This window comes from Bubalus kerabau, chromosome 10 (genome assembly GCF_029407905.1).
Source record: "Bubalus kerabau isolate K-KA32 ecotype Philippines breed swamp buffalo chromosome 10, PCC_UOA_SB_1v2, whole genome shotgun sequence".
In the NCBI taxonomy this organism is placed as follows: Eukaryota; Metazoa; Chordata; class Mammalia; order Artiodactyla; family Bovidae; genus Bubalus; species Bubalus kerabau.
The window spans coordinates 94638099-94663026 of NC_073633.1; the positions used below are offsets into that span (position 1 = coordinate 94638099).

The 24928-nt window shown below is 41.7% G+C and overlaps 1 protein-coding gene across 37 annotated transcripts in view; it reads left to right on the forward strand.

The window, feature by feature from the left end:
* LOC129621864 (neurexin-3-like) overlaps positions 1-24928 on the forward strand; it is a 300739-nt gene that overhangs the window by 198116 nt on the left and 77695 nt on the right. For 2 of the 37 annotated variants that reach the window (XR_008699740.1, XR_008699739.1), the window contains exons 1-2: positions 2870-2930; positions 3019-3231. The exons of 31 other annotated variants lie outside the window; for them this stretch is intronic. The gene's annotated coding sequence lies outside the window, so the exon portion shown is untranslated. Of the gene's footprint in view, positions 1-2570; positions 2606-2846; positions 2931-3018; positions 3232-23916; positions 24038-24928 lie in introns of those variants that run through there. 4 more of the 37 variants (XR_008699741.1, XR_008699748.1, XR_008699752.1 and 1 more) reach the window with 4 other exon arrangements.

Below are 24928 nucleotides of genomic sequence, written 5' to 3' on the forward strand. Positions count from 1 at the left end.
TTTCTTTAAAAGGTCATTTGTAAATAAGACCTTAAAAATAGTCTTTTTAGTCCCAGTGACCTGGGAAAAGTCTTCTAGCTTCATTTCTGATTGATATTAACTTGTTAGTGACTGTTCACACTATAACTTTTTCTTTTATTTCAGCAGATGCCATCTAATAGTCACAAAGAAAGTCATAAAGAAATTCAGAGAAAACTGTCTGAAATGGGAAGCATCATTTGATATAAGAATAATCATCCCACTTAATTATGTCTGTATCTTCAAAACAGGAAGCCTCTTTAGACTTACAGGGTTTTGAAGAGAAACTGGCGCAGCATCGTAGCCATTGCATTCTCTGTACAGGCATCCCTTGTTATGTTGTGCTTTGATGTATAGTATTTCATCTTTAGTGTGTTTTTTACAGATTGAATGTTTGCAGCAACCTTGTGCTGAACGAGTCTGTTGGTGCTGTTTTTCCAACAGTGTTTGCTCACTTCATGATTCTGTGTCACCTTTTGACAGTTCTTGCAATATTGCATACTTTCTCAATATTATCACGTGTGTTATGGTGACCTGTGATCTGTGGCATTACTACTGCAGAAAGATTATAACTTGCTGAAGGCTCAGATGAAGGTTAGCATTTTTAGCAATAAAGAATTTTTAAATTAAGGCATATATGTATTTTTTAGACACAGTGGTATTGCACGCTTACTAGACTACAGCAGAGTGTAAACATAATGTTTATATGCACTGGGAAACCAGAAAATTCACGTGACTCAGTCTATTGCTATATTCACTTGACTGTGATGGTCTGGAACCAAAACTCCATCTCTCTGAGATCTGCCTGGATTCTACTGGCCAAAATAGCCATAGAGCCCAGAGCCAAGGGCAAAGTACTTAGGCCCTGACTCTCGGGGGAGAAATATTAGAGAATGTGTGATCTTCACTCTTCCCTTTCTGCCTCTTTCCATCGGAAGGGCTGTCACCCTGGACTCTCCTGTCCAGTGCCAATCTGCTGAAAGCAAATCACTCATATTTGACAGATGCAGAAGTCTTATCATGCTTCTCTCAGTCCCTGCCTGTATGCTTAGAACTCAGTTAAGATGGACATGATCTCAAATGATCCTGGGACAGTTTTTAAAGGTGGTGTTCCTCAGCTGTTACAGTACTTGGGGACACATGAAGGATTCTAGGACCAGGTTCCTGTGTTTCTAACACAACTTACACTGCCTTTTGGCATTCGGAGATAAGAAGAAGGGATTATTTTTGTTTTGTTTCTTTTTAATCTCACCACGCTAAAAGATGTGTGTTTGCTGAAGATTCTCTCTTACTGCACGTGACTTGTGAGATAAAAATTTAACAACCAGTCACAAAGTTTATGTGCTTTCCGAGGGAATAAGGACTAGACAAGTCTCCAGAGAGTTTCAGGCTTCCAACTGAGTAAGATGTCAGTGCAAAGTAGGAGGACAGAGGTGGTGGTTATTGAGGGGCAGGGGAATCCACTCTCTCTACGATGAGACATTAACAGTCAGCATGTGATGCCAGAAGATGACGCCAAACAAGGTGAAATGGACAAACCAGGAGACCTTACCTGGAACCGGGGGTGGGGGGCAGTCTGAGGGCTGCACCCACCACTCATATAGCAGTTGTACTCCTCTTTTGAAAATTATCCATCTATCCAATGGCATCTCTTGCCTGGGTTATGACAGTAGCCTCCTAATTAGTCTCATATGTTAACTAAATTAATATTTTCAAAATAAAATCCTGTCGTATTACCTCCACTTTCCTCCCCTGCTAAGAGCGTCTAAAGCTCTTAGAATAAAAACAAAACCGTAGCCACTAACGAGACTTGCGTGGTCTCACTCTTGCCTGTCTGACTGCCTGCCTTGCACATACCCCTGAACTCCTCCCCATCATTCAGTATACTTATCACTCTGGCATTTTTTTCAGGCCTCATAAGAACCCTCTTTCATCACCCACATAGCCTTTACATATGCTGTTCCCTTTAGCCGGAATGCTTTTCCTTTTCTGCTTCTCTGAGATCCCATGAATTCGTTGCTCGTCAATCATTAAAGTATGCCTGGAGAGGGTGAGCCATTCAGAGAATCATAGCAGCTGCTCCCAGTTCTTGGGCAACAGTGGAGCATCTTCATCTCCACATAGCATTCGGATTTGTCCCCCTTGCGGTGGAAATTGACCAGACTGATGGGAACCTTTTTCTTCTAGGCAACCTTGGAAACAGGTGGCAGAGAAATCTGAATTTCATCCCAAAGAGTTAAGCCTGAGACAGGAGAGGAGAGTTAGAAAATGTAAATGCAGAAGGAAAGAACAGTTGTTAACACACAGAAACTCGATCTCACTGTCATGGGCTGAGCTGGACCCTCTCTCTCCTCATGTGGTCTTAGCTAGGCTTAGAAAAATTGCTTAATCCTGACTCCCTTGATTTGACCTAGATGTGATTTATCCAAGGTCACCCAGTGAGTTAATCAGAGAGCTGGGACTAGAATTCACGCCTTCTGACAACCAGGCCAGTTCTCCTGATAAAGAATGTGGGCAAGTCAGGAGTAGATGGGATATTCCAACTCTAGGCCTCCCCTTAGAAGTCCTCAGGTCTCCAGACTGACATGTGAGTTTCCTCCATCTCAGGAAGGGAAAAGCTTGGGACCCTCTCCCGGGTTTTTCGTGACTCCTGCACCCCTTTGGACCCTGCTGTACCCCTTCCAAATTCCCTGCTTTTGCATTCACCCAGTCTCCCTCCAAGTGGAAACTCACTCCTCGGGGTAATCAATGTCCCTCTCAGCCAGCACCTTGTTACCAGGGAAACCATTCCAGGCAGCTGACTTGGGCTCATTGAGATGCAGCTGCAGAGCCCAGGGCTTGCGTAAGGGCAACTGCTATCAGAGGGGGCAGTTTTTGGCAACTCTGGAGTATATTGTACCAAGTGGGACATGGTAATTACGTATTTGTGGCTTTCATTATGTGCCAGCTTAATTGTCACGGATTCATTGTTGTGTTTTAAATTTTTATTTTTTCCCTTAGACCACTCAGCAAAAGAGGCAAATTGATGCCATAGGGCAGCTTTCTTTCTGGAAGAGGCATTTACTTGGGTGGAAAAATAAATCTAATGACTTAATGCCATTTGATTGGTCAGGAAGTTTTCCCTCAAAGGTGGGGATACAAACTCAACATGGCTGCCTCTGGGCCCTCAGCAAGGGCCTGGGACTGTGTCAATGTGACTCTTTACAACAAAAGGTGAGTTGGGCTTGGCTTGGTGGTATACAGTTTCTCTTGAAGAGAAGGGAGGACTTAAAACTTCATTTCCATACTGGCCAATCCCCAGCTGGGGGACTGGAGGTTTTCGAAATTTGATTTCTTTTCTAAAATTACACCTTTGCTCTATCCCTTGCTCGGGACAGCTTGGCAGTATGGTTTTCATTATTTTCCGCATAGCCAATACAGGAGGCTCCTAGCATAGGCGTGGGAGAATTTGCTTGGGGGTGATTTTAGTCGTATGAGCAGGGAGAATTCTGTTTTCATCTGTGAGTTGTATACTAGGTTTCTTTAGATACCCAGCTCCTTGAGTCTCCACTATGGTGGATATGGTCAATTACAGGGCGGTTTCCTGGTAATTCATCAGTTGTGTGGTGTCAATTCAACCATAAAAGTAGTTAACATGGAATGCATCCTTCTGATGTGACAGACAGCTCTCCCTGATTTAAGCTACATCACCTCCTTCAGTCGTCACCTAGAGCAAGTTGTGGCGAAGTGGTATGCGACACCAGAAAGGCTGCAGAGAGAGTCGCTCAGTTCTCAAGTTGGGTGACATCAGGAAGTTAAGAATATACGATAGAAAACGTGGCCCTGCTCTCACTGGCTTGTGGAACCTGAAGCCAGCCTTTGAAGCCCTGTGCACCTTGGTTTCATTTTGAGCAAAATAGGGAAGACGTGAGTTGTGTGTGTGCCGTGGATTGCTGCAGCGATGGTGGGAATGACGATGATCGCCACGTTACAATTACCTTAGTAATGGTGTGCTCACGATGCATTAAGTACTGTTACAAGGACCATGCTTGGATTATCTCAATCCTCACAGCAATTCTGTGAGGATTAGCTTATTATTAGCTCCGCATTTTTTGATGATGAAACTGAAGCACACAGAGGTCATACAGCTTATAAAAGGGGTAGAGCCAGGCTTCTAAGCCATAAAATCTACCGCCACAGCATTTCCTGTTATTCTGTTGCTGGTAGGATCCGACGGAAAGACCTTAGTCCTTGCTGGTATCCTGAGGGGACCCCATTGGAGGTCTCTGTGATTTGCCTCAGCCTGTGTTGCTTGTGTGGAGACCACTGTAAAGGAATTGGCCTCCCTAATGCGTTTTGGGTCCAAGAGTCCTGTGGGGAGCCCCACCTCTCTTCACTACGGCAGCTCTTTTCTTGAGGTGGCTGGGTTTGTGGCCAACAACTATTGTTTGGCTTTGTATCCAGCTGGAAGCGGCCCAGCTGTGCTGCTTGGATCGTCATCCTCAGTTGATCCCTTCTCCTTGGGTAAATCTCAGGCTTTGCATTTGGTGAGGGTCAGATCCTCCTGCCTTAACGGAGTGTTCTGTCCAAAGCTCAGTGTTGCCTGGGAGGACCTTGTGTCATGCATTATTCAGAATGTGGAGGCGTTCTGGGCCGGTGCCCAGACCCTGGAAGAAACCATCTAGAAGAGCCAAGAAAATTCAGGCAGTGGCCTTAACAGAATTCAGCAAGGTCTCCATTGCTCAAGTTCTCTCTTATTTTTGGTCTGTATAGAAATACATGTATTTATTATAGGAAGGGATTTGTATTCTTCTCTTTTGTACTAATAATTTGAGCCAGTGTATAGGAATGAATAGGTCGAGAAATGTGACTCAGTAGTATGTAAGTAAGGCTATCGTCCATTTTGTGGGACCAATATATTTTTTCCAGATGGAATCTCTTATTTAAAGAAAATAATTTAAAGCTGGCATTGTCAGATTCTATGACAAAAAACCAGTGGTTCCCAAACTCAACTGCACTTTGGAATCAATGGGGAGCTTTAAACATTCTAATGTGTGGTTCTCACCCTCAGAGGGTCTGGTTTTAATTGGTTTTAGGTGTGGCCTGGGCATTGGCATTTGTAAAGCCTCCCCAGGTGGTCCTCATGTGTAGCCAGGCAGGGCTGGCTTCATGGTAGGCAAACTACTCAGTCACACAGGGCCCCACGCTTAGAGGGGCCCTGCACTTGGCTTAATGTGCTGCTGTTACCATCTTGGAATTCTTAATACTTTTTGAACAAGGGATTTCACATTTTCATTTTTCACTGAGCTCCATAAATTACGCAGCCCGTTCTGCAGCCAGGCTTGAGAGCATCCTGTATGGGAGAAGATGATTAGCTGCATCCCATGTACTAGCTCATGGTCCTCTTAGGAGCAGTGTATCACTCCAGTTTAGTGTTAGTGCTCACGAAGGTTTGGACATGTCATGGTGATGTTATACCTTATGGTATTTTTTTTTCTTTTTTCTTTATTTATTTTATCAATTTATTTCTTTTTAATTGGAGGATAATTGATTTACAGTATTGTGTTGGTTTCTGCCTATTTTTTAAGAGGCTTTGATTAAGTGTTCCTGAGATAGCTATCCAGTCCTGGTTGGGAAGTACACACTTGTACTGCTGAACACAGTGCCGAGAGGCCTGGTGTAGCCCATCATTCTAGGAGCCCCTCTTGCGATGGAGACTTTGGTAGGTGGACTCGGTGTAGTCGCCGTGTACCCTCATGCCTTCTCCAGAACCTTGTTCCATCATCAGTTTCCCTCTATCTTTCTTGAATTTTTAATCTCTCCTTTTTCTTCTGGCACTTTCCATTCTTCTAAAAATAATTTTCTTCAGAGTACTATTCTTCACCCAGAAGCTTCTTGGAAGACGAATCACCCCTCACCAGCTCTACATCCTCAGAACTATTTTTTAACTCTTTTAGCTTAGCTTCTGCCACTCCAGCTGCCCCAAAGGACTGTGTGCAAGGCTCCCGGTTCCTTCCTAACTGCTGAAATTGCTATATCTCCGTTCCAGTCCTGAACTTCTCTGGTGAGCTTGAAAGTGTCAGATGTTATAAGAAATGCAAGTTCATGCCCACCCCACCCCCACCCCCAGTCCCCCTTGGCAGACTGCTGAATCAGAATCTCTAGGGAAAGGGGACCAGCAATTGTTTTTAAAATCTCTTCCAGTTATTTCTATGCATGATTTGAAACCACTGCTTTATGGTTAATTATTGAAGAAATTACACCCTAGCCCTTATAAGACAATGTGTTGTGTTAGTTCTTAGTCATGTCCAACTCTTGGCACCTTCATGGACTGTAGCCCTCTAGGCATCTCTGTCCATGGGATTCTTTTGGCAAGAATACTGGAGTGGGTTGCTGTTCCCTTCTCCAGAGGGTCTCCAGGGAAACTGGGGTCTCCTGCATTGCAGGCAGATTGTCACAGATTTGGCACCATCTGAGCCACAAGGGAAGCCCCATAGGACGAGGTACTACCTGTCATTTCTACCTTCAGGTATGTGCTTTCTGTTGAAATTACACAGTGCTGAGAGGTAGTTGACGTTGATGATTAAAAGCATGGACTCTGGAACCACTCCACCTTAGTTGGAATTTCACCTCTGTCTCTTGATGGGTGACCCTAGATGCCTCCGTTTCTTCATCTCTACAATGGGACAATAATAGCCCCCACCTCACAAGGATGTGGGAAGACAGCTGAGTTAAAGCATATAAGACAGAACTGTGCCTGTAATGAGGATTCAACAAAAGCTAGCTTTTAGATTGCATATGTATGCATTTTTGTGTTCAAAGCTTATGTTGATCAACAGAAGAGCACCAAATTGGTTGTGTTTCCGTCTTTGGTAGCTCTCCATGTGGTATGTATGCTCATTCGCTCATTTGTGTCTGATTCTTTGGCAACCCCATGGACTGTAGCTCATCAGGCTCCTCTGTCCATGGAATTTCCCAAGCAAGAATACTGGAGTGGGTTGCCATTTCCTCCTCCAAGGGATCTTTCCGACCCAAGGATTGAAACTGCTTCTGCATCTCCTACACTGGCAGGCAGGTTCACTACCAGTTGAGCCACTGAGGAAGCCCCCCTCCCTCGTAGTTCAAAGCTGTAGTCTACAACCATTTCCCCCTTCTCAGGAACCCAGTCCACCTGAGGTTAGGTCCTGCTTCCATCAGCGGCAGTGGTTTCCCTGCAGGGTCCCTGCTGGTGCTCCTCAGCCAGAGGGGATTCACTGACTTACTGTCATCTAGGACCTTACTCCCAGTCTGGAGTATTGAGTTAATTTTAAGATGGTCAAGAAGAAAGCATTCAAAACCTGGACAAGAGATAAGACTGTTGAAATTAAAGAGAACAGATTCTCAACTTTCTCTGAATGGTAGAATCATTTGGGTATTAAAAAAAAAAAAGAATACCAGCAAGGCTGAGGTCTTATCCCAGATCAAGTAAATAGACATCTCTGGGCATAAGGCCTGGCACTGGTATAGTTCAGAGGCTCCCTGGGTGAATCTAACGTGCTGCCAGAATTGAGACTTGATGCAGTGTACAACGTACATCTCAGTTTTGGGGAATAGGGGATGGCTCTAGTTTTTTTTTGGGAAAAGGAACAAGACCTCATACCTGTTGAACTTTACAACTTATTTGGAAAGCATGGCTCAAATATATGGGAAGAGAGCAACGTACAAGGGGCCAAGAGGGAGATGGAGATGGACTGGATGATTTACTGGGTCGTCTCTCCTGTAGTTAATTTCTCTAGATCTCTTGCACTGTATTGATTTTGTAAATTGCTTTTGTCACATCTGCCCCTTCTGCCTGTGGGAACTGGTGGGTCTTAAAAATTGAATTGGGGGGGTAGATTAATCAATAACAAGATTTATTGACTTGGGACATTTATATTAACTTTAGTGAAGTCAGGATTAATTTGAACCTTTTCCGTACTTGATTAAGTGGTGTAGTTTGTATTATCTACGGGGTATTTTGCAAATATTATCCTTCATGGATTTGGTATAGCTCTCACCTCCACTTTCTGAAATCACTCCCCTGTTTGTGAAACTACTGGGATTCATACTGTCATAGAAATTGAATTGAGATACTTTTCAAAGGCCAAGTCAAAACTGTAGGAAGAAATTCTAGGTTCTACTTGCACATTACTTCTTTCATAAACACCTGTATTTTTCACTCTGGGGTTAAATTTTCAGCTATTTTATCTTCAGGAACAGGAACTAGAGAAATATATATTTAAAAGAGTCTGTTTTTTATGGAAAATTTGCCTATTGCTTCTAAAAAGTCAATAACTACTTTAATTAAATAATTAACACCTCTCCTTTTACCAAGAAGGATTTACCCTATCTTTTTCAAAGGGCATACATGAGAACCCTTCAGACACAACCTGTTCCTAATGGGGATGTTGTTCATATCATTATGCATGAGCAGGGCTTACTATTGAGAAGGAAAGAATTTTGAGTTGTCTAGTCATGGCGAGGGCAATGCACGATATCAACCACTTCCCTATCTTTCCTGGTGCTCTTGTGAAAAAGAATTAAATGTGTCCATAAGAATTACAGCCTCCTTTTGTGGGCTATAAGGTGAATCCAAAGTTGGGATTCTCCCTGGGATCTGTACACGATGTTGGACTTGGTTAACAGCTTACAAGACCCTCCAAAATGATGAAAGGATACAGTGTTCACAGTGGGATGGTGATGGTGCTGGGCACTCATGAGGGAGGCCTTTTAGTTGTTTCTCCAAGGACAGAGTCTAGTGATATGTGAGCTTCAGAGAGCCAGTTGGCTGGGGCATGGCTTGAGGCCACAGCTAGTACACGAGAAAGGTTGAATTGGTCTCTACTGACTTGGGCCAAAAGCATCCTCTTTCTTAGTAAAGAAGCGAGATCCTCTTATTAAGGCTTTCTGATTCCTCTTTGCTCTTCACCCACTTGACTAGGGTGTCCTTGAGTCAGTAAGGTCATTTTTGCTGCTGGCTGCCAGCTGCCTACCCGCTGTCTTGCCTCCAACCTGGCCAGGGTTTGTTGCTTTGTTTTCACTGCTCATTACCCGTGACTTCTTGGCAAGGACTCGCAGGGCATGAGTATCCACTCTGTATGACCCACCATGAAGCACTTCTCTAACCTCTGATGTTGATGAGCACTTGCCAAGCCTAACTCTTAAGTACTTGGCAAATGTTAGCTATGCCTCATCTATTTCCTTTTTAAGATGGGCTAAGTAAGCAAGGGCAGGAAGATAATGATGGTGAAGAAGGTAACTATTTATTGAGAACCTGTTATGTGCCAGGTCCTGGATTACATCAGGCATAGCTACCATAAACTTCATAAACATAATACAAGTTTATCATTATTGTCCTTACTTTACCGATGGTGAAACTGAGGCATATACAGGTTGATTAAGTCACCTGAAAGTTGTCAGTGTTAGAGCCTCAGCTTGAACTCAGCCCTGACTTCAGAGCCCACTGTCATGCTCTGCTCAGATCCTGACTTTTCTGCCCCTGGCTAGGAGCTCTCTGCCCGATTGGAGAGTCTGCTGAGTGTTCTATACCTTGCAGGCCTAGGGGGCCCTATTCTTTTCATTTATCCACTGTGACTTATCCTCTCAAGGCTCTTGATTAAAGGCATGAAAAGTCTAAACTCTCTTAGGACTTTTCTTGTCCTGTGTTGTCCTAAGCTGCTCTCAAGTTTTCCTGGAAGACAGCATAGATCACAGACTCATTGTTGTGGAGAATCTCCCGTCTCATATTCTTGCCAAGTTTCTCTCTATGGAGTGCTCATGCAGTCTACTCAAGTTAGGGCTGCAAGGAGCCTCTTCACCCACTGTTCTTTCATGGCCCCTAGGATGTAGGTAGGGCAGGCATTACTGTGCCTGTTCCATAGGTCAGGGCGCTGAGATACAAAGGGCCATGCTGACTTTTTTGAAGAGATGGACCTGGCTATTGTAACTCACAGCCGGTGGTCTTGTCCCCACATCACACAGCCTCCTGGTCACCTTCTTAAGTCATATGTGTGTACTTGAGTGGGTAAGGTAGGGTTTTGTTTCGTCTATAATTTGTCTTAGGGCACATCACAGAGAGCTTAGCTAATATCTAGGAGACAAGACCAGGTCTTCTAGCCCATATTAAGAGGAAGAACTCTTACCTTGGGGTAAGGTGGGGGCTGTAGTATGAAAGGAATTAGTGGAGGGATGTCAGCCATCTGACGCATGTCCGGGAGACTGGATTTCAAGCATCAAGAGCATTAGGATTTGGGTGTCCGAAACACTTGCCAGAACAGTGCTCTCAAAAATAGATTGTGCCCATGCAGGGTTCATAAGGGCTAAAACATCAATTTATTTTATAATGAAAAAATAGAACGTTAAGTTTAATGTATTTTTAATATGTGGATTGCTACTAGCATCCTCAAATGATCTGATGACACATGGCTACATGTATTATATGTTATTTACATATCCTAAAGGAAGGCAAGCTTCCCACACATCCTAAAGGAAGGGAAGCTTGACATTGGTACTTTTATATGTTCATTTGTCCTCAGTGAACTGGGACATAACACTTTTCAGTTGTGTCTGGTAAAGTGGATTTATGGATTATCTGATCTAGTTTTTATGAAAACAGCCTTCACAAAATAGACAAGTGGCTCATACAGATTCCTGTAAGGAGTCCTTGGATGGAAAATAATACCACTATTATAAGTGAGCAACAATAAAATGGCAGAACTGTCACTTCTGTTCCTAATTTGAGTTCTTTTTCAGCAATATTATGATGTAAGAACAATAAAGGTATAGTCAGGACTGATGCAAAGTCAGCCACCAAATAGTCATCAGTCAGGAAGACCGTTTGAAATACAAATTTATGTCTATCATTGTTAATGACAGGCCTTTTCCTAAGCCTCAGTGTGCCTTGAAATGTTGCCTAGTTACATAGTAGAACCATCATGATTAGCAAGAAATTTAAGAATATTTTAATTTTATCTGTATCCAGCCCTTTTCAAATTTTATGTTTTGATGTAGGTTTTATAGTGTATTTTATCATTTACATAATGTTACAGTATGCCCTGCATGTAATTTATCAATTATATACACAAATACATTTATGATATATATAAATACTTAAAATATATATATGTTCATTGCATGTTCAAACAATTTTTGACTGATACGGTTTTTTATTAGTCAGGAAGAGTAACTGCTATATAAAAATGACTCCAAGGTCTACTGGTTTAATAAATAAAGGTTTATTTCTTGCTTATGTCTAGGCCCAATGTACAATGTAGGTCAGTTGAGTAGAGCAAGGCTCTAGTCTGTGCAGACATTCGGATCCTGGCTTCTTCTGTCTACTGGGTGTCATACAACCAGCTGGCAAATGAAAGAAGAGAGTATGGAAGGTTAGGCTTTTACAGGTCAGCTTTGGAAGTGGCTGCATCACTCCTACCCATGTATCATTTGCTAGAACTCAGTCACAAACCACTTCCAACCACAGGGCAGCTAGGTAGTCTCCAATGTAAAAGAAAACTGTTTGGACAACAGTCGAACTACCAGCTCGTGCAACTGTGAAAAACTTATCATAGTAGGAGATTGAAAGAGCATGGAGACTGCTTTTAGGAGTTGGACAACTGCAAAGTTACAATATTGTGGTTAGAATTTGATGTATTAGAGTTAATTCATCAATTCAGCTAATGTTTATTGAGTGTCAATTGTGTGCCAGGCTCTGCTCTTGGCTCAGTTCAATAACAGTGAACAAAACAGGCACAAATTTCTCCTGCTGGGAAAGTCACACTGGAGAGGGTGTCCTGAACAAGAGAGGCTCAAGTATAGGAACAGTAGAGTGGAGAAAGGGTCAGAAGTGATGTTTGAGCAAGTTATTTTAATTTTCACCAAGTGGTTTATAACCGTGGACTTGGGTCTGACTGCGTGTCCTGGTCTTGATAGTCACCTGCTTGCCTTGTGTTCTTTAGCCACTTACCTACCCTTTGAAGCCTCCATCTCCTCCTCTTTACATGGGGGTAATGATAGAGCCCAGTAGGTAAAAATGTTCTGAAAACTAGACAAGAGAATAAATAAAGTACTTAATGTCATACCCTAACCCAGAGTAAGCTCTGAGAATGCGGTAGCTATGATAATACCACCAATGAAAGAAAACAGTCATTAGGAAGACCGGGACACTATGCAGGTCCTGGGCTAATGATTTGCCAGAACAAGTTGTGTCTGAAAGAACTTTTCTCTTCTTTTGCTGCCTAGCTGGTTATCAAGTCATTGACATGCTTAGGATTTTGTTTTTTAAATAAAGTGCATATTTCACACAAAAAAGTTTAGATTAATGCCTACCTATTATTGAAAATATGGATACTGTGTGTGTGGGGTGGGGGGAAAACTGGTAACATCCAGTGTATTTCCTTCCTGTCCTTTTTTTTTTTTTTTCCCCTACATGGGCTCAAGCTTAGAAAGACACAGGATGAGTTCCTCAGCTTGACAACCCGTTATTTAGGGTCCACAATCAAAGTTGTCTCTTGCCCCTCCACAGTCCTCTGAGTAAGAGGTTCCCTAGAGCAGTAAGAGCAGCTCTTCAAACAACCCAGTGGACTCTCTGCTGCTGTCGGACTCTTAACGGCTGATGCTCTCTGACTAGACAATTTCAGCTCCTTTAGTTAAAGTGCTGGAAAAAAAATGTGCTGAAAACTTTTGTACCCTAAATACTAACCAGCACGTTTCTTTATATTGCTACTGTGTACTTCTGGGCAGTTGGCAGAACCAGGTATACTTAAAAAAATACTCATATCTCAAAAATACAGAGGCGGTGTCCCAGCTCTCTTTTGCTTAGTTGATAGTGTTCTGAGACCTGCCTTAACTTCTGAAAGGTGCTGACTTCCATGGGCTAAAAAAAAAACATCAATCAGTAAATCACTCTCCATCCTTTGAAGGAAGATGAGGCTCAGTCCTTACTACCACATTCTTCTAGTTACTTCATTCCCATCGTCCAGTAATACAGATTGTGCTTACAATTCACAGTCAAGAGTCTTTTATTTGGACGTCAGCTACTCGGTGCTCCAGTTTTCCTACCTGGGGAATCCCATTGTTGACTGAAAAAAGATGTACAACTTGAGAGTTGTGAGTTAAGTTTTATTTGGGGCAAGATGAGGACTGCAGCCCAGGAGGCAGCATCTCAGATAGCTCTGAGAGACTGCTCCAAAGCGGCTGTGGGGGAAAGTCAATATATAAGGTTTTGTGAAGGGGGAGTTCAGTACCAGAAAGTGCTCATTTTATAAAAGGCTTTTTGCTAGTCATGAGAATCTGATGTCATCATGAAGGGATTTAGTGCTTCTCTAGATAGAGGAGATGCAAGGATCCAGATCATAAAATCTGTTCCTAAAAACCTCCAACTATCTAAAGGTCTGTCCCACCAGATTCCCTGGAGCACAGAACGCCTCACTCCACCCTGAACTCCCTCGGGGGTTGTTGAGGGTCAACAGCTATAGCGCATGGGGTTCACTCTCTGTAGAGGCAGATGGCAATGCCTTTGTTGTTCAGTCATTGGCAGTGCTCTTGGTAAGTGCCAATTTGTAGTTGACGCCATGGACAGAGGAGCCCTGAAGGCTACAGTCCAAGGGGTCACAGGAGTTGGACGTGACTTAGCGACTAGATCACCACCACCGCCACTCTGTGCGGACCCTGTATGTGATGTGTGCCTTTATCTCTCAGGAGAAACAGACCCGAGCAGAAAGGACTGGGTTCAACTGAAACCAAGCTTTAGGTAAGGGTTTAACTTTGAAACCAGAAAGAAATAAGGTAGCAGCTTTGCATTTGGAACTTCTTGGTATTTTTCGGATTCTGGTCCTGATTTCTATTTTGTTTTCCCTAAATTGAAGCTTACTTTTGCCCCTCAGTGGTTTTCTTCCAAGGTCTGGATTAAAATGCAAATGGATAAAGTAAAACAAAGCTGTTGGGAAAGGTGGGTACTTATTGCAACACTAAGGACAAATATTTCCTTTATCCCTAAGACTAAGTTTTCAACCAAAGTCTGGGAATGACTGTAAAAGGTCTTTAAGTACCTATTTCTTACAAACAATTGACTTGCTAATTACAAGCCTCTCCTATCTAGTCATTGAAGCTGGTGCTCCAGAAATTTTACTAGGTAGCCCTTTGGCAGATTTAGCTATGGGAAAGTAAGAAAATTACCACTTAAAATGCCATTATTTAGTCTTTTTACTAAATTGTTAGAAGGCAATGGCACCCCACTCCAGTACTCTTGCCTGGAAAATCCCATGGACGGAGGAGCCTGGTGGGCTGCAGCCCATGGGGTTGCTGAGGGTCGGACACTACTGAGCGACTTCACTTTCACTTTTCACTTTCATGCATTGGAGAAGGAAATGGCAACCCACTCCAGTGTTCTTACCTGGAGAATCCCAGGGACGGGGGAGTCTGGTAGGTTGCCGTCTATGGGGTCGCACAGAGTCGGACACGACTGAAGCGACTTAGCAGCAGCAGCAGCCTTCCTTATCCCTTATCCTATTGGGATTGCTTGGGGATTTTATAATTGGACAGGCAAATGAAACATGTTTTACATGGGAAAAATTCGAGAGTACTTAGAAAACAATCTGGAAACTACAGCAGCTCCTAGGGTGCAAGCAGGGGGATATTGCGAGCCCAGCCCCAGTTTATGACCAGAAGGACCTAAGTTAAACATTCGCATGCTTCCTAAAGTGGGACGTGAAAATGCTATGGATATGGTCATCTGCTTATGACCAACCTAGACAGTGTATTAAAAAGCAGAGACATTACTTTGCCAACAAAGGTCCATCTAGTCAAAGCTATGGTTTTTCCAGTAGTCATGTATGGATGTGAGAGTTGGATTATATAGAAAACTTGAGTGGTGAAAAATTGATGCTTTTGAACTGTGGTGTTGGAGAAGACTCTTGAGAGTCCCTTGGGCTGCAAGGAGATCCAACCAGTCTATCCTAAAGGAAATCAGTCTTGAATATTCATTGGAAGGACTGATGTTGAAGCTGAAACTCCAATACTTTGGCTGCCTGATACAAAGAACTGACTCATTTGAAAAGACCCTGATGCTGGGAAAGATTGAAGGTGGGAGGAAAAGGGGATGAAATGGTTGGATGGCATCACTGACTCAATGGACATGAGTTTGAGTAAACTCTGGGAGTTTGGTGATGGACAGGGAGTCCTGGCGTGCTGCAGTCCATGGGGTCACAAAGAGTCAGATACGACTGAGTGACTTAACTGAACTGTTATGAGTTCCTCAACCCGAGAACAGATTTCTGAGGTTTTGGGGTCCTAAAGTGAAAGTGTTAGTTGCTCAGTCCTGTCCGTCTCTTTGTGACCCCATGGACTATAGCCTTCCAGGCTCCTCTGTTCCTGGGATTCTCCAGGCAAGAATACTAGAGTGGGTAGCCATTCCTTTCTCTAGGGGATCTTCCTGACCCAGGGACTGAAACTGGGTCCCCTGCATTGCAGTCAGATTCTTTACCACTGAGCCACCAGGGAAGCCCTCTTTCGAGGTCCTAAGAAAGACTTAAAATATGGTCATGAGAGATGACATCCTGACCACTAGAACTAGTTGTGCTGCAAACTGGGGCAGGGCCACAGAGTGAATGTGATTTGTTCATGTTCTACAAATGACTCTTTACCTGGGATTACATGCTGGTCTCCTAGGTTGGACCAGCCCTCTAGGTAAGCAGAAATACTCACTGAATTGGGAGTCAGAACAGCCTGACTCCAGCCCTAGTTCTGCAGGTTCTAGGGACCCTGGATCAGTCACTTAATCTTCTGTGCATCTCAGCTTATTACACTGTGAAATGAATTCTCTTCATCCCTCCCTGCTTTGTAGATGAGAAAACCAAGGCACAGAGAGTTTAAACCCTGTGTTTGACATGCTGCTGCTGCTGTTGCTGCTAAGTCGCTTCAGTCGTATCCGACTCTGTGTGACCCCATAGACAGCAACCCACCAGGCTCCCCTGTCCCTGGGATTCTCCAGGCAAGAACACTGGAGTGGGTTGCCATTTCCTTTTCCAATGCATGAAAGTGAAAAGTGAAAGTGAAGTTGCGGAGTCGTGTCCGACTCTTCGCAACCCCATGGACTGCAGCCCACCAGGCTCCTCCGTCCATGGGAGTTTCCAGGCAAGAGTACTGGAGTGGGGTGCCATTGCCTTCTCCTGACACAGCTATTAAGCGGTGGAACTAACTAGCAGATGTAGTAGTGCTTTGTCAATAAAGGTTTATGAAAGAAAGATGCTGTCATTGTATGTGTGAAGGCAGTCTTCCGGATCCAGCTAGACTAGACTTCTTTATATGTGGCCTCCCTTTCCCACTTTTAGAATTCCTAGTATCTGGTGTATACTTGCTGTTCTTACCCTTTTATCCTCCTTACGTGTCCTCTCTTGGTTCTGCTGCTTTGGACAGTTTCTGATTTCTAATTATGCCAGTGAACCCTTTCTGTGTGTTCCTTCAAAATATGTCCTCCTAGTCTGCTCTCTGTTTTTTGAGTTAGTTTATAAAGTAAAGTGCCCAAGGTGGGATGTTTGTATTTTAATAGATGTTTATTGACAGTACTTTGACCCAGAGTCTGAGACAGAGCAGTGTGTTTGGGAAGCTAAATTTTTTTGACTCAAGTCAAAGTTTATAAGCTTATATAGCTTCTGTTAGAGAAGGTGTCTTCACTTTGGTGTAGGGTCTAGTTAAGTGTAACTGGTAATGTTATGGGAGTAGTTCAAAGAAGAAAGATGTTAAGCAGAATACAATGACATTGTTAACAGAATAAAGCTCAATAATTTCAATAAGCAAATTTAAGTGAGAATTGGAAAGGAAGTCTCTGTCCTTACTATCATGTTTAAAAAAAAGAAAGTCACCCTGTGACTTTAAATGTGTGTAACATTAAAGTCATGTTAAATATATCATAAGCAAATTAAGGTACTTGGGGTCATCTTTCTTCCCCTTAATACTCGTTTGTCACCAATCCAGCCAATGCTACTTTCTGAGGATCTCTTACAGCTATTCCTACCTCTCCATCCACAGTGCCAAGGCTGAGATCATGCTATTATCCTGACCGTCTTTCTTGGGTCTTCAATGTCCATGTCTGCAATCCTTCCTTTTTCCAGTCATCCCAGCATAATGATCTGGACTCTAAATTTAGTTTTCCTGTCACACCTCTTGACACCATCCAGGATACTCATGTCATGAGAGTGGTGTAAAGTCAGGCAGTGCCACATAGAACTTGCTGATTCTACTCTGACTTCACTGGTACCCTTTTTGTGTACTACGTGGAAGGTTCCCCCCTTCTTTACCTCTCTGGTTTATAGCTGCTTCCTCGTCCTTCCAGATGTCGCTCAAATGTCCCCTCCTTTGGATGCTTTCCCTGAAATGGTTAAGTGGCTGTTGCAGCTTTTATTCCATTCGTTATAGCTCTTACCACACTGTGTTGTGATTTTTTGCTTTCCTCATCTCTACTCACCTCTGGACTCTGAGTTTTCCCTGGTACCTATCTCAGTGCCTAATGAAAAATGTGTCTTGTGAATAAATGAGCAAAGGAAAGAGTGATGAACAGATCTCAGCTTTCCACCATTCTTATACTCTGAGCCACATCAATCATCATCCTAAACTTAAAGTCTATAACTTACATACAGGAAGAGGAAAGTAATGGGGAGAGAATCACGGGTCCATCTTGATTCCTGATAGAAGTCTAAGACTGGACCTAACTGCAAACTTTGGGAGCCATGCTTACAAACGTGAGGTAAAGGTGTAGATAGACAAAGCTCCTTCCACATTGTGCTGTAAACAATAGAAAGAGCATCAGTCAACAGAAAAATTAATCCAGCCTATTACAGAGTTGCTACTTTTGATACCAGTGTAAAGGCATAATTTAGGTTACCCTAAAGAGTCAGACACGACTGAGCGACTGAATTGAATTGGTTGATTGATACCTGGAGAGTTTATACTCCATCTGGGAAGTTAGATTTACAAAAATAACTAATACTTACATAGTGCTTAGTATATGTAAGGTATTATTCTAAGCTATAATTATGTTAACGTAACATGTTTGATACTCGTTGAAACCGTAGATAATGGACACTGGTATTATTCTTCATTTGACAAGAAATATAAGCCCACTGGGTGCCTGGCCTAAAGTCATGGGTGGTGATGAATAGGCATTCTGCCTTTGGAGTCTATCTCTTAATTAATACCGTGACGTACACACAGTGACATAATTGCACTCCACAGAATTGCAGAACAATGTGAGAGAATGTGGCATAGAGGAAAGCATATGTTCTTAAAGTCAGATGGTCCTAGATTTCATTTCTGGTTTTATCACTTGCAGGATATTGGTGCCATACATGTTTGTTAGAGTTCTTTGATATCATCTAAAAATTAAGGATATGATAAGGTATATTTAAAACATTATGCCTAGCTACTCACACATAGTAGGTACTCAAATATTTATTTCTGCTTTTTTTCCCTCAATAAAGAGTTCTCTTGCTCTTGAATAAAATTAGATAAAACATCTGTGTTATAAAAAATAAATGGCCATGTATCATAATGCAGAAGACATTAGAGGAGGCAAGTAGGAAAGATTAGGGCAGGAAGCTTAGGTAGAATAATGAATCAGTTCTCGGTTAACGCACCTAAGACTCTTATCAAATATTCATGGCATCACCATGGCTCTGGGCTTCCTGAAAAGGAAGTGTCTAAACTGGTGTGCAGACTCAAGACCCAGATAACCTTGTCCTGTTTCAACCCTGAACTTTAACATCTGCAGTATCCCAAGTATATTAGAGGTCAGGGATGCTAAGTGCAAAGGAAAAGGAAGCCTTCACGGTGGAGATGGGTGTTTTTCTGAGATCCGAGGGGACAATGGTTGTCAGAGGGGTGTGGGAGCAGGAGGGCTGAGATGGGGAAGGTGCTGCTTAGAGAGCAGCAGCCTTAGGCGGTTAGCCGTGAAGCCGGTGCCACAGAGGAAGAACAGAGACCAGGGCAGCAGCCCTCGGAAAGGAACTGTCTTTTGCTTGGTCCTTAATGTCCTCTTTTTGAGCTGATGAGCAGATATTCCATCAGTGTGGAGTTAGCTTAAATGCAAAACAGCTGTGTTTTAAATGTATACCCACTCACTGGAAATCTGTAAACCAGGGACAAAGCCATGTGGCTGTGTATCTTGATGCCTGAGAGTTGACAGCTGTTGATGGAGACAGCACTCGTATTATGTATATCTCCTGGATGAAACAGGGTTTAAAAAGTATTCGGTCTTCCTTGAATGTGGTGCTGCAACAGCAAAGGAAGGACTCCTGGGTGTGAGGGAGTGGGAGTGGGCAGCCGTGGTGTGATGGAAACGCAAGCTGAAGGAAGGTAGCTGGTGCCATCTGCAAAGGAGAGGAAGCCCTCCTGCATTCCTGGCAGAACCACTGAAATGGAATTGATGAGGAAGGTGGGAGAACTCATCACCCACCTTTACTGTATTATTTCTATAGAAAGAAAAGAACTATATGTTGTAGGCTTTTAGTTTTGAACTGAAGGAAACTGCTAACTAGAGCTGCCAGAATAATAATTGCAATATTTAAAAAAAAATTCTTTTGGCTATTTAGTCAGTGTTAAGAATGTGAGTTACCAAGCTCCTGTGATTGGCTTGAAAAATAAAACATGGATGGTTTGAACTCCAAGTAAGTATGAAAATGGGGTGGTGAAGGATAGATCTCTAGTGAGTCCTAAGGCTTCCCACATATTGATACATATTTAATTACAGTGGGCATTAGAATTACAAAATAATACTTAAATATTAGATATGAAGACCTTGGATTCTTTGATCACATACCAGGTTAGAGAAACAACTTCAAAAGTGCTGGAGGTTGAGCCCAAAGTGTTTATGTACCTAAGGAGGCTTTGGTCCAAGGTAATCTTTGATATGAATTTTGTTTATTGCTTAAAACAGGAAAGCATCATTAATCAGTGGTTGTTAAAGTGAGTAAGAGCATATCAAATTATACCTAGAAGTTTATAGTTAAGTCTTATCTATATTGTTCTTTTAAATATGCCATATGACAGAGTCCATAATTATTTTTATGCATTAAAAATCCTTGCTGACTAAAAAACAAATTCTGTAAATACTGTACTACAACTAGTATAAGATTATAAGATACTTATTTGAGATATGGTCTATAATTACATTTACCACCAATTAGTAGTTGCCCAAATCAAAGTCAAACTATCTGAAAAAATAGCCTTAAACATACTAATCATTTACAACTCAAAATCATATAGGGTAAATATTTTTATTAATTATAGAATGTTACCCATCCTGGTTTCTAAAGAAATCTAACTTGTTGTCGAGTTTTAACTGTAACACACTCAAGCAAAAATCAATTATTTCCTATTTTATCCTGGGAGAGACTTAAATCTTTTCATTGGTTTACATTTTGTTTCCCATACTCTCTGTGGTTAACGTTCTTAAACTAAACCTCTAAAATCAGCAATATTGTCTGTTGTATCTCCTGGAGTTGTGAAAAGTGAGAACCTAGCTTTATGGCCCTTAAAACATCTTAAAATTGTGGAGGTGGAGGGGCTTTGTAAGTTACCCAGTCAAAATAAAAGAGTTGGAATTTGTTTTACAACTGACCCTTGAGATGGTACCTAGTATAGCTTAACCTATTTTAGTAATTGGGAACTCTCTATACTTCCCTGTTGAAGAATTTTTAGTTTTTAGAAAAGTCTTCACTGTGGGGGCAAATTTGTCTCTTTACAAGGTGACTGCAGGGGTGCCATTTGAAACAGCCTGGGATATGTTTATCTACTCTCTCTCCCAGTAAACAGAACGTTATATATTTGAAGAGAGTGATCATTTCATCTTTCATCATTTCATCATCTTTCAATGATCATTTCATCATTTCAATCTCATATCCTTCAGTTGTTCAGCCATTTTATGGTTATAAACATTTCACCACCCTATTCCAAACACTTTCTGATTTATCAGTCTTCCCATTAAGATGTTTCAAGACATGGTTCATCCATTCATTACATGCCTATTTAGCTCCTATTATGTGCCAAGAACTGATGATATAATGAAGAATAAGACAGTCAAGGTCTCCATCTTCAAAGATATGGGCAATTAAAAAAAAAGGAAATAAATTTATAATATTTTCAGGGCAATGTTAAGTGCTGTAAAGAAAAATTCAGTAAAGTATAGACAGTTTTGACAATGGAAAAGGGCTATTTTAAAATAGATAGGGTAGTCAGGAAAGCTCTCTCTAAGTAAGTGACGTTTGACCTGAGACACGAGTGCAAGACAATATATGTGCAGTAGTCTTGAAGAAGGATGTTCTAGGTGGGGAAAGAGCAATTCCAAAGGCCCTGAGGTGGGAATGAAATGACAAAAGTTACTAATGGATGCACTTTCACGACTTTCCCCTCTTGCCATGACTGACAGTTCAGTTCAGTTGCTCAGTCATGTCTGACTCTGTGATCCCATGGACTGCAGCACGCCAGGCCTCCCTGTCCATCACCAACTCCCGGAGCTTGCTCAAACTCAAGTCCATCAGTTTGGTGATGCCATCTGACCATCTCATCCTCTGTTGTCCCCTTCTCCTCCTGCCTTCAATTGTTCCCAGCATCACGGTCTTTTCAAATGATTCAGTTCTTTGCACCAGCTGGCCAAAGTATTGGAGTTTCAGCTTCAGCATCAGTCCCTCCACTGAATTGGAGGGACTGATGCTCCAATTGACTGACTGGTTGGATCTCCTTGCAGTCCAAGGGACTCTCAAGAGTCTTCTCCAACACCACAGTTCAAAAGCATCAATTGTTGGCACTCAGCTCTCTTTATAGTCCAACTCTCACATCCATACATGACTATTGGAAAACCATAGCTTTGACTAGACGGACCTTTGTTGGCAAAGTAACGTCTCTGCGTTTTAATATGCTGTCTAGGTTGGTTATAGTTTTTCTTAGAAGGAGCACGTGTCTTTTAATTTCAATACTGTGGTCACCAACTGCAGTTATTTTGGAGCCCAAGAAAATAGAGTCTGTCACTGTTTCCATTGTTTCCTCATCTATTTGCCATGAAGTGATGGGAACAGATACCATGATCTTAGTTTTTTGAATGTTGAGTTTTAAGCCAGCTTTTTCACTCTCCTCTTTTACTCTCATCAAGAGGCTCTTTAGTTCCTCTTTGCTTTCTGCCATAAGGGTGTTGTCATCTGCATATCCAAGGTTATTGATATTTCTCCTGGCAGTCTTGATTCCAGCTTGTGCTTCATCCAGCCTGGCATTTCACATGATGTACTCTGCATATAAATTAAATAAGCAGGATGACAATATACAGCTTTGATGTATATTCCTTTCCCAATTTGGAACCAGTCTGTTGTTTCATGTCCAATTCTAACTGTTGCTTCTTTACCTGTATACAGATTTCTCAGGAGGCAGGTCAGGTGGTCTGGTATCCCCATCTCTTGAAGAATTTTCCAGTTTATTGTGAGCCACACAGTCAAAGGCTTTAGTGTAGTCAATGAAGAAGAAGTAGATGCTTTTCTGGAATACTCTTGCTTTTTCTATGATCCAACGGATGTTGGCAGTTTGATCTCTGGTTCCTCTGCCTTTTCTAAATCTAGCTTGAACATGTGGAATTTCTCGGTTCACATACTATTGGAGCCTAGCTTGGAGAATTTTCTGTATTACTTAAAGCTAAACTGGCATGATTCCATCACATTGAAATTCTCCTTTCTGCCTGTTCAACTTCTCGCCTCCTCCTCAGACACTTATATCCATGTACATACACACATGTATGTATTCTCCTGAGGATAATATCAACTCTTCCAGATCATTTTTTTTTAGGAGTTTTGTGATACAGAATCGAAAGGCTGAAGAGAGAGAAAGAATTAGAGTGGCAGGAGTAAAATGTGTATGCTTAGCCAGGTAGCCAGCATTGGAGGTTGTAAACTCAAATTCTTATAGAGGCTAAGGGTAACATAAATGAGTCATGCACGTTGGGTGTAATGCAATGAAGAGGCATGGTTGCCATCATGACATACCCTAAATAAACAGGTCAGCTTCTACTCTGCTAAAGAACATTGTTGGAATGTATAATATGAACTTGGTATTGCCATATGTTCCAGTTTTTCAAGGACAGTATAGATCTGTTTTTTATATGAGATTTTCCAGTTTTAAAAACATTGCCATAGGAACTTCCACTTCCAGGAAAATGGGGTAGAATACTTGTCACTGTTCTATCTACTAAGTGTAACTTAATTGGGTATTATTTTTGTTGTTGTTCAGTCACTTTGTCATGTCAAATTCTTTGCAACCCCATGGACTGCAGCATGTCAGGCTTCCCTGTCCTTCACCAGCTCCCAGAACTTGCTCGAACTCATGTCCATTGAGTCAGTGATACCATCCAACCATCGCAGCCTCTGTTGTCCCCTTCTCCTCCTACCTTCAATCTTTCCCAGCCTCAGGGTCTTTTCCAATGAGTCAGCACTTCACAATCAGGTGGGCAAAGTATTGGAGTTTCAGCTTCAACGTCAGTCCTTCCAATGAATATTCAGAATATTCCAGTGAATATTTCCTTTAGGATTGACTGGTTGGATCTCCTTGCAGTCCAAAGGACCCTCAAGGGTCCAACACCAAAGTTCAAAGCATCAGTTCTTTGGTGCTCAGCCTTCTTTATAGTTCAACTCTCACATCCATACATGACTACTGGAAAAACCATAGTTTTGACTATAAGGACCTTTTTTGGGGAAAGTAATGTCTCTGCTTTTTAATATGCTGTCTAGGTTTGTCATAACTGAGTATTATATATAATTGTAAAAAGACTCTGAAAGGTAGAAAGAAAATGGGGGACATGCTAAGGACCTGGGACCCAAGGAAATACACACACCATGGTGGGTTATTTCGATTTCCTTTTTTCCTCCTGTATTCCAGATTTGTAGCTAAAGAAGATGAAAAACTAGAAACACCAATGGATAAAAGAGCCCCAAGAAAAGTCTATGTTATTTAGCCTCCAAATAGGAAAAGAGAAGCTGAACAAGACAGAAATAATTTTGTGAGTAACTGCTCTCTTCTAGTCAAATAGCAGAGAAATATTTAAGACAATTATATAATAAATAGAGGAGGGTAAAGGAAGGTCAGGTTTGTGATGTTAGATATATTTAGTGTAATACCTAGCACAACCACTAAAAAAGCTACCCAAAGAGAGATACTCCAAAATACTATAGGTAAATCAGAATACCATCCTAAAATAGTGTCCAAATAATCAGAAAAGCAGGAAAAAGGAAACAGAGAAATGAAAAGGAATGGAAAGTAAAATGATAGACAAGACTTAATAGGTCAATAATTGCATTCAATGTAAATGAATGTAACTGGTCTAAATGTACTAATTAAAAAATATACTGGCAGGATGGATTAAAAACATGGCCCAATTATATGCTATCTATATGTATAAAGAAACTCACTTTCAGTATAATAATAAAGGCAGGATGAAAATAAAATGATGGGAAAAGATATATCATACCAACATTAATCTAAAGAAAGTAGGAGTAGCTATATTCATATGAGGTATTAGTCTTCAGCACAAAGATTGTTACAGAGGACAAAGTGGGACATTATTTAATGATAAAAGAGGAGTCAATGCAATAATAATACATAGCAATCCTAAAGGTCAACGCACCAAACAACAGAACTGCCAAGTACATGAAATGAAAACTTGTAGGACTGCAAAGAAAAAATTCACAAATCCAGTTATATTTGGAGACAACTGGAAGGAAATCAAGAATATATGTATTAATCTGCTAGGGCTGCCATAACAAAATATAATGGACTGGGTGACTTAAACAATAGAAACTTATTTTCTCCCAGTTCTGGAGGCAAGAAGTCAGAGACCAAGGTGTCATGAGGTTTGGTTTCTCCTGAGGCCTGTCTTACTGGCTTGCAGAGG